We start from the raw sequence: 10,236 nt of genomic DNA, 5'->3' as shown, positions 1-10,236 counted from the left end.
GATGGAATATTAATCAGCCATAAACGGGGTGAAGTGCCAGTACATGCTACAATGTGGATGAATCTGGAAAACATGCTGAGTGCAGGAAGCCAGGCACAAAACGTCATGTATGGTATGATTCTATTTATATAAAATGTCCTGAATAGGCAGATCCAGAGACAGAAAGTAGACTCGTGTTTGTCAAGGTCTGGGGGGCCTGGAGTGGTGAGTGATTGCCTGATGGGTACAGGATCTATTTTTTGTTTTCCACTTTCCTAAACTTTATTAAAGAAAAGGCAATGATGGTAGCTCTCTAGAACATAGTCAAATTTCTGGGATTCTTCCATTAAAAATGGGGTATTTGATTTCCAAATATATGCCAGAGAGTACGAGGTAAAGGGGAAGCTAAAGTTCTAAAATGTTCATCTTCCAACTTTCTCCAGCCTGTGGTCTGTCTTTGGATCAGCAGTAATCACCTGAACAGCCACTCTGGCTGCATTAATTTTTGTCTGCAGCTCTCTGAGCTCTTCTATATGCAGCAAGTGCAGAATTTGACCAGCTTCATTAAGGACCACGTCTCTTGTGTCAAAACCAAGAATATACTTGTCTAAACCAACAGGCAAGCCCTCTTCTGCTGGGTTTGTGCTAGCAGCTGCATCCCGTGTCAGGGCTCCTGGACCAAAATGCGAATTGCCTGAAGCACTGCCAGGTAACCACCATGAGCTGACTCTGAAGGTTAGCCTGGACCATGACACCAGCCCTAAAATTAGGATTATTTACATCCAAGTTGATCACAGGCTCTGCATTTTTAGTTGCATTGTCAGCACTTTGTGCATTATCAGGTACCCAGTCCTTGTATTTTTCAGCGTTATCTCCATATTCAAGACTAACAGCTAAACCAAGAAGCCAGTCAATTGCTTCTTGTCCATCTTGAATCTTGAAAGAACAGTTGACATCTCTGAGATACTTTTCAAAGAACTTGGGCTGGTCACTGCTGTGGGTGTTTCTTAGCTTACCTCTGTCTTCAGTCTTGTAGTATCTCCTTTTCTGGTCTTCAGTGCAAACATCGTTTCTAAGTTTTGTTTCATCTCTTCAGTAGAAGAGGTAGGTGGTGGTAGTTGAAGGCCATCGTGCTCCCTGCTTCAGTCGGGAGGGCGGGGTATCCTTTGGGGGTGACGAGAACATTCTGGATTAGTGGTGATGGTTGCATAAGTCCGTGAATGTGCTAACAACCACTGAATTGTACACTTTAAAAGGGGAATTTTATGGCATATAAGTGATGTCTCAATTAAAAAAAGACTTTCTTGCTCAGTGTGATATGTGGTGGCGGAGGGTTGGTCATGTCCTTGCAACTCTGGCCCCCCAACCCAGGGCATTCTTAAACGTTTCTGCCCAGTTTCCACATATTTCCAGCTTGCTGTCAAATTCATGTCCTCATTCATTTCGCACTGTGATTCTTTCTCTGGGGCTAGGTTGGGGGATGTGATGGAAAACTGCAATGTGGCAGACAGGAGCACAGCTGGGGACCTGGCTATGTAGGTGGGATGGGGATATTCACTGTTTCTGGGACCCTGCTTGGCTGTCCCAGGGCAGTTACAGCACAGGAACATCAGGTCTGCCGTAAGTCTGGGCATCTTGAAGGCCGTGTGCTCCCATCCTGAAGAGATGCCAGCAGGGCTGGCTGTCACCCCTCAGGTCCTGGGGAGGGGCTTCCTGTATCAGCTGGGGGCTGGACCAGATGATGTTGATTTTCTCTGTCATGCACAACATGCGTGCATTCAAAAAATATCTCCAGAGGTACACACCGTACCTCAGAGTAGATTAATTTATTCAACTAAATAACAAATAAACACTGTTTTATAATTGGCCCTGCGACTGAACTGCTGATCCGCAGTGAGTTTAGGGTGAAGTCAGATGGAAGCAGCACCTCCCCACCCTGAGGAGCCCAGCACAGCGGGGTGTATATCACGAGCTGACCATGACTGGGCACTGAGCACCACGATGTGCTTCTTAAAGTGCACAGACGAGAAAAATGCCAGAACAGTGCCGGGTCTGGGAGCTCCAGGTGCTGGGAATCCAGGATAAGCTCTCTTCCCCTCTATTATTATAGTTTCCATCCTGCAGGTCAACAAGGAGAGCTCAGAGAGGTCAGTGAACCTGTCCAGGGTTTCACAGCTGACCATACGGGGGCAACTTCCTAGTTTATCCTTAACAGATCATGATCCTGTCTTTTTGCCTATTCATCTTTCCTCTCTTCCCTCCCTCCTTCCTTCCACCTTCTCCCTTCCCTCTTTCTCTGTGTCCCTCCCTCCCTCCCTCCTTCCCTTCTTTCCATCCTCTAATCCTTTGAGCAGAGACTACCACATTCATTCACTCATCTGCCCGTCCTCACCTTGCAAGTGAGGAAACCGAGGCTGGAGAAGGGTGCCACCACCCGCTCAAGACCGCTGCGCCTCCTGGCTGCCTCCACCTGTGGCTGCAGGGCCTCGCGCCATTTGTGTTAAATTCTTGTGGAAGAAGATGAGGGTGCAAGGCTGCAGGCTCGGTGCTCCCAGGGAAACCATTCATCTCCCAGCCCCCCTCCACAGGGAACCTGCAGAGTCGGCGATGAACATAGACACTGCTTGGATCAGGGGGGAATTGGTCTTTGAATCTCATCAGTGACTAGACTGTTCTGGGCTGGGTCCTGGACCCACTAGGAAAGACCTAGTGAGTGTTTGCTGAAGGAATGACTGAACACACTTTGAAACACGTGTGCCCATGAATAGTCTAGAGGGGACACAGCACAGCATGGTGGCTGTCAGGTTGGGAGGTGGGGTTATAGGTGAAGTCCCCTTCTCAGAACTTTCTCTGATAGCACACTGCTTCAGTCAAGACATAAGAGAAGAAGTAGCAGATGTTTATGGGGATGCAAGCACTTATCTCAAAGAAAATGCCTTAAATACTAGAAAAGGTGGGTGCGAGGTGATTCCCGAGGTGGGAGTGAGGGAGAGAGGCCCCATCTGTGAGAGAGTTCACAGGGCTGGCTCTGGCCTCCACGCTGCCAGTGGGAGGACCACGTGCAGACCCTGAAGCGTTGAGGTGTGGCCTCCCGTTTCAGCAGGGCGGGCTGGTGAAAGCCAAGGCCGACAGGCTTTGTTAGTTTCAGCTGAGTTTGGGGACCTGGGTGGGACCTTGGTGTGGACAGGGGTGCTGGAGCTAGCTGACTCCACGTCTAGGTATTTACCCCATGAGCTGCATTTCCACAGGTTATTCTGTTTTTGAAGAAGCAAAAGGGCGGAGTCACCAAAATGCCCGCAACAGGGCTTGGGAAGATAAACATGGCACATGGTGCAACAAAACGCCACGTGGCCGTCAACAGAGGAAGGTGAACTGGAAGTGATGGTCATCAATGAGCGTGAATACAGCAAGGTCCACTCACCCATTGGCTGGGCTAGGTTCCCCGGGGAGCGCTGGGGGGAGTGGGACGGCCCCCCAGGACTGCCCACCATGAGAGCAGCTCCCCTGCTGGCACAGGCCCAAGGGAAGTGTGGGAACCCTCACTAGGATGTTCTGAGCAACCTTCCCCAAACAGCCCATCAGTGTCACCTGAGTGATGGAGTATAGGGCCATGGTCCTCCGTGCTGCAGGCACCTACACACCGACCACAGGCCTTGTGGACGCTCTCAGTGGAAGCAGCAACAGGACTTCTGGGCGTGATGCCCTGCTCCATGACATTGCAGACAGGGCGTTCAGACTCGAGCTAGGCTCCCTGGGCCCTTGTGGTTCGGAAAGGCTCACCCGGTGCCTCTCCTGCCCTGCCCTTGCCCTGGCAAAGTCATATGCAAGGTTTGCAGGTGTTCATTTGGTAGCAAAACTACAGACAACAAAACAGCATCCAGGCTGTGATTACTGTGAAAGCAGGGTTGGGGCCACCTCTGGGGTGTCAGGACCCAGGAGGACAGAGTTCTGGCATCACCGCAGGTGTCACGTGAGTGTGTACTTTGTAGTGATTCTTCAGTCTGTTTAATGCATGTTTCTGGGTTTGTTTTGCATTTTGCAGTAGAAAGTGTTTACAATATAAATAGACAAACCAATGACCAGAATTTTGAGGAAAGTGAGGCAGCAGCGTGCCTGGCCTACCCCCACTTGGGCAAACCCAGGAGGGAAAGGGTCCATGTGTAGAAAATGCCTCTGAGGACACAGAAGCCGGCACCTCCATGTGGAGGGAAACAGGCAGCGGGTGGAGTGTGAGAGACCTGCTGGGCTTCCGGAATGCTGAGTCCTATGCTGTATTCTTGTTGGAAAAGGTGGGATCAAAACGCTGCTGTGAATGGAGTCCCAAGCTGTTGCTCTCAAAGCAGGTGTTCACGCCCTGGCTTGCCCGGGCTGCAGGGAGGGAGGGACTGAGGGGGGTTGGGTCACTCTGAAGACAGCAGGATGCAGCCTCACGGAGACCCAGCTGAGGTGACGTGATGGATGTCCCTGCCCTTGCGGAGATCACCTCCTTCGGGCCAGGCTACCTTGGGACCCCGTGAGTGAATGCTGGTGCTGGTGCTTTGTGAATGGCCGGTCCCTGTGCACCCCTGGACCATGCTAGCCCCTCTCCAGGTGCCACCCTGAGAACACCCTGGACTCCAGTCAGCACTGCCCACAGTCATCGGTCCATGTGGTGTGGGGGATGCTGGCCTCTACCACCGGAGCCGGGCATGGGCTGCAGCCAGCCATGGGGACCACGGAGTGGGGGGTCTGGCTGGCAGGGACCAGGCATGGACTAATTGATCAATCCAGCAGCCCCTCACCCCAGCCATGGCACAGGCTGACAGTGGGCCCTGGGAGGGGACCCAGCCCCGGCATAATCTGGGGGAGGATGGAGAGCTCAGGGGCGTGGTCCTTAGCTGCCTAGAGCTGCAGTGACCGATCCTCCTATGTTCTGGCCTAGGCTGCCTACTGGAAGCACTGCAGATGTCTGCTCTGTCATATTTATGGTGACATTGGGGGTTGGCAGATAGGAAACTGAGGCGCAAGAGGTGAACTTATTGCGGGGCACCCAGCCTAGGCATCTCTCCTTCAGGGTGGTGTGGCCTACAGTGGCCCAGGGGCTGGACTTGAGTCCAGGCCACACTCCTGATGGCCACATACAGGCCTCTGTCTTGAGGCTAAAGGCCTTGCTCAGTGGGGAGCTCAGAAGAATGAGATGGGTCAGTTAGCACAGATTCATCTCCAACTGGCTCAGGGCCTGCTGGGAAGATGGAGGTACCAGCACCAGAAGGGCAGTGTCCCTGGGCTGGGACCTGAGTGTCTGTTACGGAGAAGCAGATGCTTCGATCAGGATGAGTTCAGGCAGGGCTGTGGGCCCCTCAGGGACCTCATCTCTCTGCGGAGGTGACTTCTGACCCTAAGGCTGACGGAAGAGACAGAGCCAGCCACTCAGAAGCTGAGCGAAGGTGTTCTGGGGGTCGGCAGGGCAGGGAGACGTCAGCCCCTATGAGGACAGCTCAAAGGAAAGAAAACTGGTCTGGACCCATGGGCAGAGGCTGAGCTCACGCATGATGGGAGACATGGAAATTAAAGCCTTGCTGGGATGTGGCATTTCTCCCAATGCAAAAGTCAATTAACGTGCTTTGTGGGCATGTCTACATCACTGGTGGGAGTGTAAATTGGTACGACATCTCCTGAGAGCAATTTGACAAAATCTGACACAATTACAAATGCATAAACTTCTGATTCAGCAGCTGGTTCAGGGTTGGCCAAGCAGGTGAGTGCATGGTACAGCTGTGGCTGCCAGAAAGGCATAAAAGCAAAAACTGGAATTCACCCAAATAGAAATAACCACTGCTGATATCTGGTGTATTTTCTTTGAGATCATTCCTTTATTTGCTCTTTTAACAATTGTTCCTTGAGCTTCCAGGATCCACCAAGCTTTCTTGTGCCAGGAATCCAGTGTGGAGTGTATCAGTCCACATTTGCTGCAGTAACAAGTGATCATAAACCCTTTGGCCTCGGATAATGAAGGGTCACCCAGGCCTCCCCCTGGAATTTTGTCATTTCCAATCTTTTGGCATTTATAGTAACTCTAAGGTAAACCACTCTAGGTCTAAATCTTTGCTTTCCTCAGGGTAGATCCCAAAAGTGAATCAAAGTAAGAATAAGTGTGAGGCTTTTCCAAGCTGCTTTCCTGAAAGGTTGGACCAACTGACTTGCTCACAGCTTGCCTGTCTGCATTGGGCCTTATTATTAAACCAGGACTGCTAATCTCCACGTGAAGATGCCTGTTTGTCTTGCCTTATGACAGTTCCTGGTGAGATGAAACTGTGGTTCTACACATTCCATGACTTTCTGTGCTTGTCTGAGCGTGACTTTCACTCTCTTTTCTTTTGGGAATTTGGATTTTTCCACTCATACTGAACCCATATTGACTCATATGAGTTTTTGCATATTAATGATAACTCCCCTTACCTTTTGTATCTGCTGTGAATCTTTTTCCTCAAGGAAATGTCTGCCTTTTGATCTTATTTCTTAATATTTTAAAATTTGGTCAGTTTTACTTTTCCTTTTCTTAAAAAGAAAGTTATTTATTTATTTGGTAATGCCGGGTTTTAGTTGTGGCAGGTGGGCTCCTTAGTTGTGGCTCATGGACTCCTTAGTTGTGGCACGTGGCCTCCTTAGTTGTGGCATATGAACTTTTAGTTGCAGCATGCATGTGGGGTCTAGTTCCCTGACCAGGGATCAAATCCGGGCCCCCTGCATCGGGAGCACAGTCTTAACCACTGTGCCACCAGGGAAATCACCTACCTGTCCTTTTTATTTTTAATTTTAATTTTATTTTTTACCTTTCCTTTTTAAATCCCCCGTCTCTCTTCCCTGCCCAGTCCCCTGTTGCTCTTGTGTCTGGAAGTTCCCCCCAACACACGCACACATCTGACGAATGTTCATGGAAAGCTCCCTCTAGCTGAGACGAAGCCTCTTTTGAACCTGGAGCCCTGGTTCTGTAGCCTGCTCACTGTATGCTCTTGCCCTTTTCATCTCTGAGCCTCAGTTTCTCCTCCTGTTAAAAGACCTACTTTGCTCTTGCTGGTGTCTGCGCTGGCCTCCGCCCCTCAGCTTCAGAACCAAGGCACCCTGCCCCCCGCCCCCCACCACCACTCACATCCTCAGAGACACAGACCAGAAACATGTCAAGCCCCAACACAGCACATTATGCCCCACATCCTTATCCTGGGGGCTCTAGGGCTCAGCTCCTGCCTGGCTGTCCCTGTGATAATGATGCAGAGATCACCCCAGGCCCTGAGGCTGCCTGTAGTACCCCGCTGATGCCCGGTGGATGCCAGTCATATTTCAGGTCCTTATTCAAAGCAGAGTATGCTTCTGGTCATTGGTGCTCAATTATCTTGCAAAATGGCAATTCGGTCTCTAAGACCAATAAGTATTTGTTAATTGAGGGGTCACTGCTGTGGGTTATTGATCAGTGACTTCATTCCTGGTTGTGTAGTTCACATAAAACCTTCTAGAAAAACATGTTGCAGCCTGATGGCCCCAGCGGCTCTGACCTTCTTCTTTGGCAGGTGTGTACGGAGCACTGAGCCCAGGAGGGCGGCATTAGGGTTTAATGAGCACCTACTGTGTGCCAGGTTGTCTTGGAGCCTCGCATTCTCCCTTGCGTGGCGTGATGAGGTGAGCCATTTAGCAGATGAGAAAACTGAGGCCACGAGGGTAGGAAGCGTGCGTGGGGCTCCCTGGAGGTTGGTGCAGTTCTTCAAAGGGGAACAAAGCCTGCTTCCCCAAGGTCAACGCCAGAGTGTAGGTGGGATGCTTCCCCTTATTTTGGAACAAGCCATCCTCCCACGTGCAGTCCTTGGACCCATGGGAGACACATGCCCAGTCTGGCACATCAGAACATCCCAGCCCTGTCTACAGGGGTGGTTCAGGGATGACCACGTGACCTGTCAGCTAAAGACATTCTGTTCTTGGGCTTTCTCTAGGGCTATGGAGGGAAAAGCTGGGAATTTCGACGTGGCGCTGCTGGTGGACATGCGTGCCTTCTCCAGGAAGGGTCAGAAGCCACCGCAGAAGGAAGCATAGCTGAAAGACAGGCAGTGCTTCCTCACGTGATGTGGCCATTTTCCACTGTGTGCACTGGGCCTGGCCCCCAGTAGGCTCGACAGGTGTTTGATGACATATTATGTCACCTGGGCACCTCTTCATTCTGAATGAACAGGCATCCCCAGGGGCAGGCATTGCAATTCGAGCCGGGTCTGCTGGAAAACCCCAAGTCAAGCAGGCTGAGTCTCCAGCCAGAGGAAAATGCCTCTTCTGCATCACATGGAAAATTGTGTGGCTCCCTTGGGAGCTGATGGGGGCTGATGGGGCCCACTGAGTGTCAAGTGGAAACTCTGGGTGGGAGAGACCCCTGGGAACCCCTGGGGTAGTCAGCTACCCCAGCTGGCAGGACAACCTGACTCGGCCACCGGTCAGAACCTGCCCTGGACAGTGGCGTGGCTCTGGTCTGAGGACCCCTGCCAAGCCACTGTGGCACCTGGCTCTCCATGCTCCTTCTCTCTGCTCTGTCTGTACGAGCCCACATGTCTGCCCCTCCACTGGCTAGCTCTGTGGTCCTGAGCAAATCACTAAGACCTCAAACCTCCATGTCCCCCTGTGGAAATGGGGATTGAATGGCTCTCTTGAATCGGGGCCATTCCTCTCTCCATGACAGGTCCCACCAGCAAGGAGACAGGTGGCAAGGCAGGAGGTGGCCAGAGTCCAGGATGGCTATCATGTTTCAGTCCTACTGGGCTGCTGGACGCCTGGGGATTCCTTTAGCAATTCTTTCACAACCCCGGGAACTGGGTGCCACTGCCACCTGGTGACTGAGGAAACTGGAGTTCGGAGAACTTAATTAATGAATTGAAGGTCATGGCCAACGCGTGGTGCCAGGATTTGAATCGGATCCGTGCCTCTAGACCCTTGATGGATCAGTGTGCCCCTCTTTCCCAAAGACACAGGCCAGACATTAGGTGGAGTTGCCTCTTGTCCAAAGTGCAGAAAAAGGCACAAAAGCAGAAGCATCCACTGCTAACATTTTGGTGTGTTCCCTTCCGGTTTTTCTCCTGTGCACTGTCACTTCAAATTATCTCCTGCCTCATTATAAAACTCCATGAAGCGCATTTAAATGGCTTCATCATATTTGACTACATAGGAATAACACAGTTTACTGAGCCATATTCCAATTGCCAAAAATTTACGTTATTCCTAATGCTTATTATAAACAACCCTTCAGTGAACATCTTTATGCACCACTATCTGCATAGCTGGTCACTTCACTTGTACACATTCCCCAAAAGGGAATTACTGACTTAAAGGGTATAAACATTTTTTAGATTCTTGCTCCAACCGTGAACTGCTTTCCAGGAAGCCTGGGCCAATCTGCTCAGTGAATCCATTTGGGCAGCAGGATGAGACAGAGGCAGTGGATCCACGGTGAGCAAGGGCTGGCATGCACCATCAGGACCAAGAGGAGAACATAGCCCAGAATTTGGGGCCTCACCGGGATGTGGCTGCTCTGGAGGGCAGTGGATAGATGTGGTTGGGCCTGAGGTCAAGCTAGAATTGAAGGAGGGTCCTGACTCCTCGGCCTGCCCATTAAGACGGACCCCCTAAGAGGAAGGAGTTTAGAGTTGAGGAGAGAGCTGAGGCTGAGACTGGGTGGAAATCCATTCAATACCAGGGGTTAGATGCCAGGTGCTGGCAGGGCTGAGTGAGCACAATGGGGGCTCTGCTCCCGTTGAAACCCAGACTGCAGCGCACACTCTGGGTATGGACAGAAGGAAGCTTGGAGGGAAAGCCACCCCAGGGGATGCTCAGCCCCCCGGGGATTGGGAGTGTAGAGGGGGAAGCTGCTGCGCTCTGGCTGATTCCTCAAAGGGGAGCAGAGCTGTGTGGCTGGCTCTGGGGACTAAAAGAAGCCTGATGGAGAGCTCTTTCTACCCCTTCCCCAGTGGATGTGGATGGGAGCCCCTTCCAGTCTGCTGCCACCAGCACCTCCTCTGGCAATGCCTCCCTGAAGTCGCTGGGGGCTGGGAGAGGTGGAGCACAGACTCCCAGCCCCAGTGCTATATGGGGTGGAGCTGAAGGTGGATTGGGTCATGGGCACGTGACAGCAGAGCCAGCAGAGCTAGAGCTCCAGGGGCCATGTGGACAGAGGTGCTAAGAGAGGATGAGAGAGAGCTGGCACGATGGAGAATGTGCCAGCTTGCTGAAGACCGGCCCCTGGAGCTAGCG

General features: G+C 51.7%; 1 pseudogene; it reads right to left on the bottom strand.

Moving 5' to 3' along the window:
- Window positions 1-401: 401 nt before the first annotated feature.
- Window positions 402-9,114, bottom strand: LOC115847443 (RNA transcription, translation and transport factor protein-like; annotated as a pseudogene).
- Between the last annotated feature and the right edge of the window lie 1,122 nt (window positions 9,115-10,236).

This window comes from Globicephala melas, chromosome 6 (assembly GCF_963455315.2).
Source record: "Globicephala melas chromosome 6, mGloMel1.2, whole genome shotgun sequence".
Taxonomy (NCBI): Eukaryota; Metazoa; Chordata; class Mammalia; order Artiodactyla; family Delphinidae; genus Globicephala; species Globicephala melas.
This window is presented reverse-complemented; position numbering and strand designations above follow the sequence as displayed.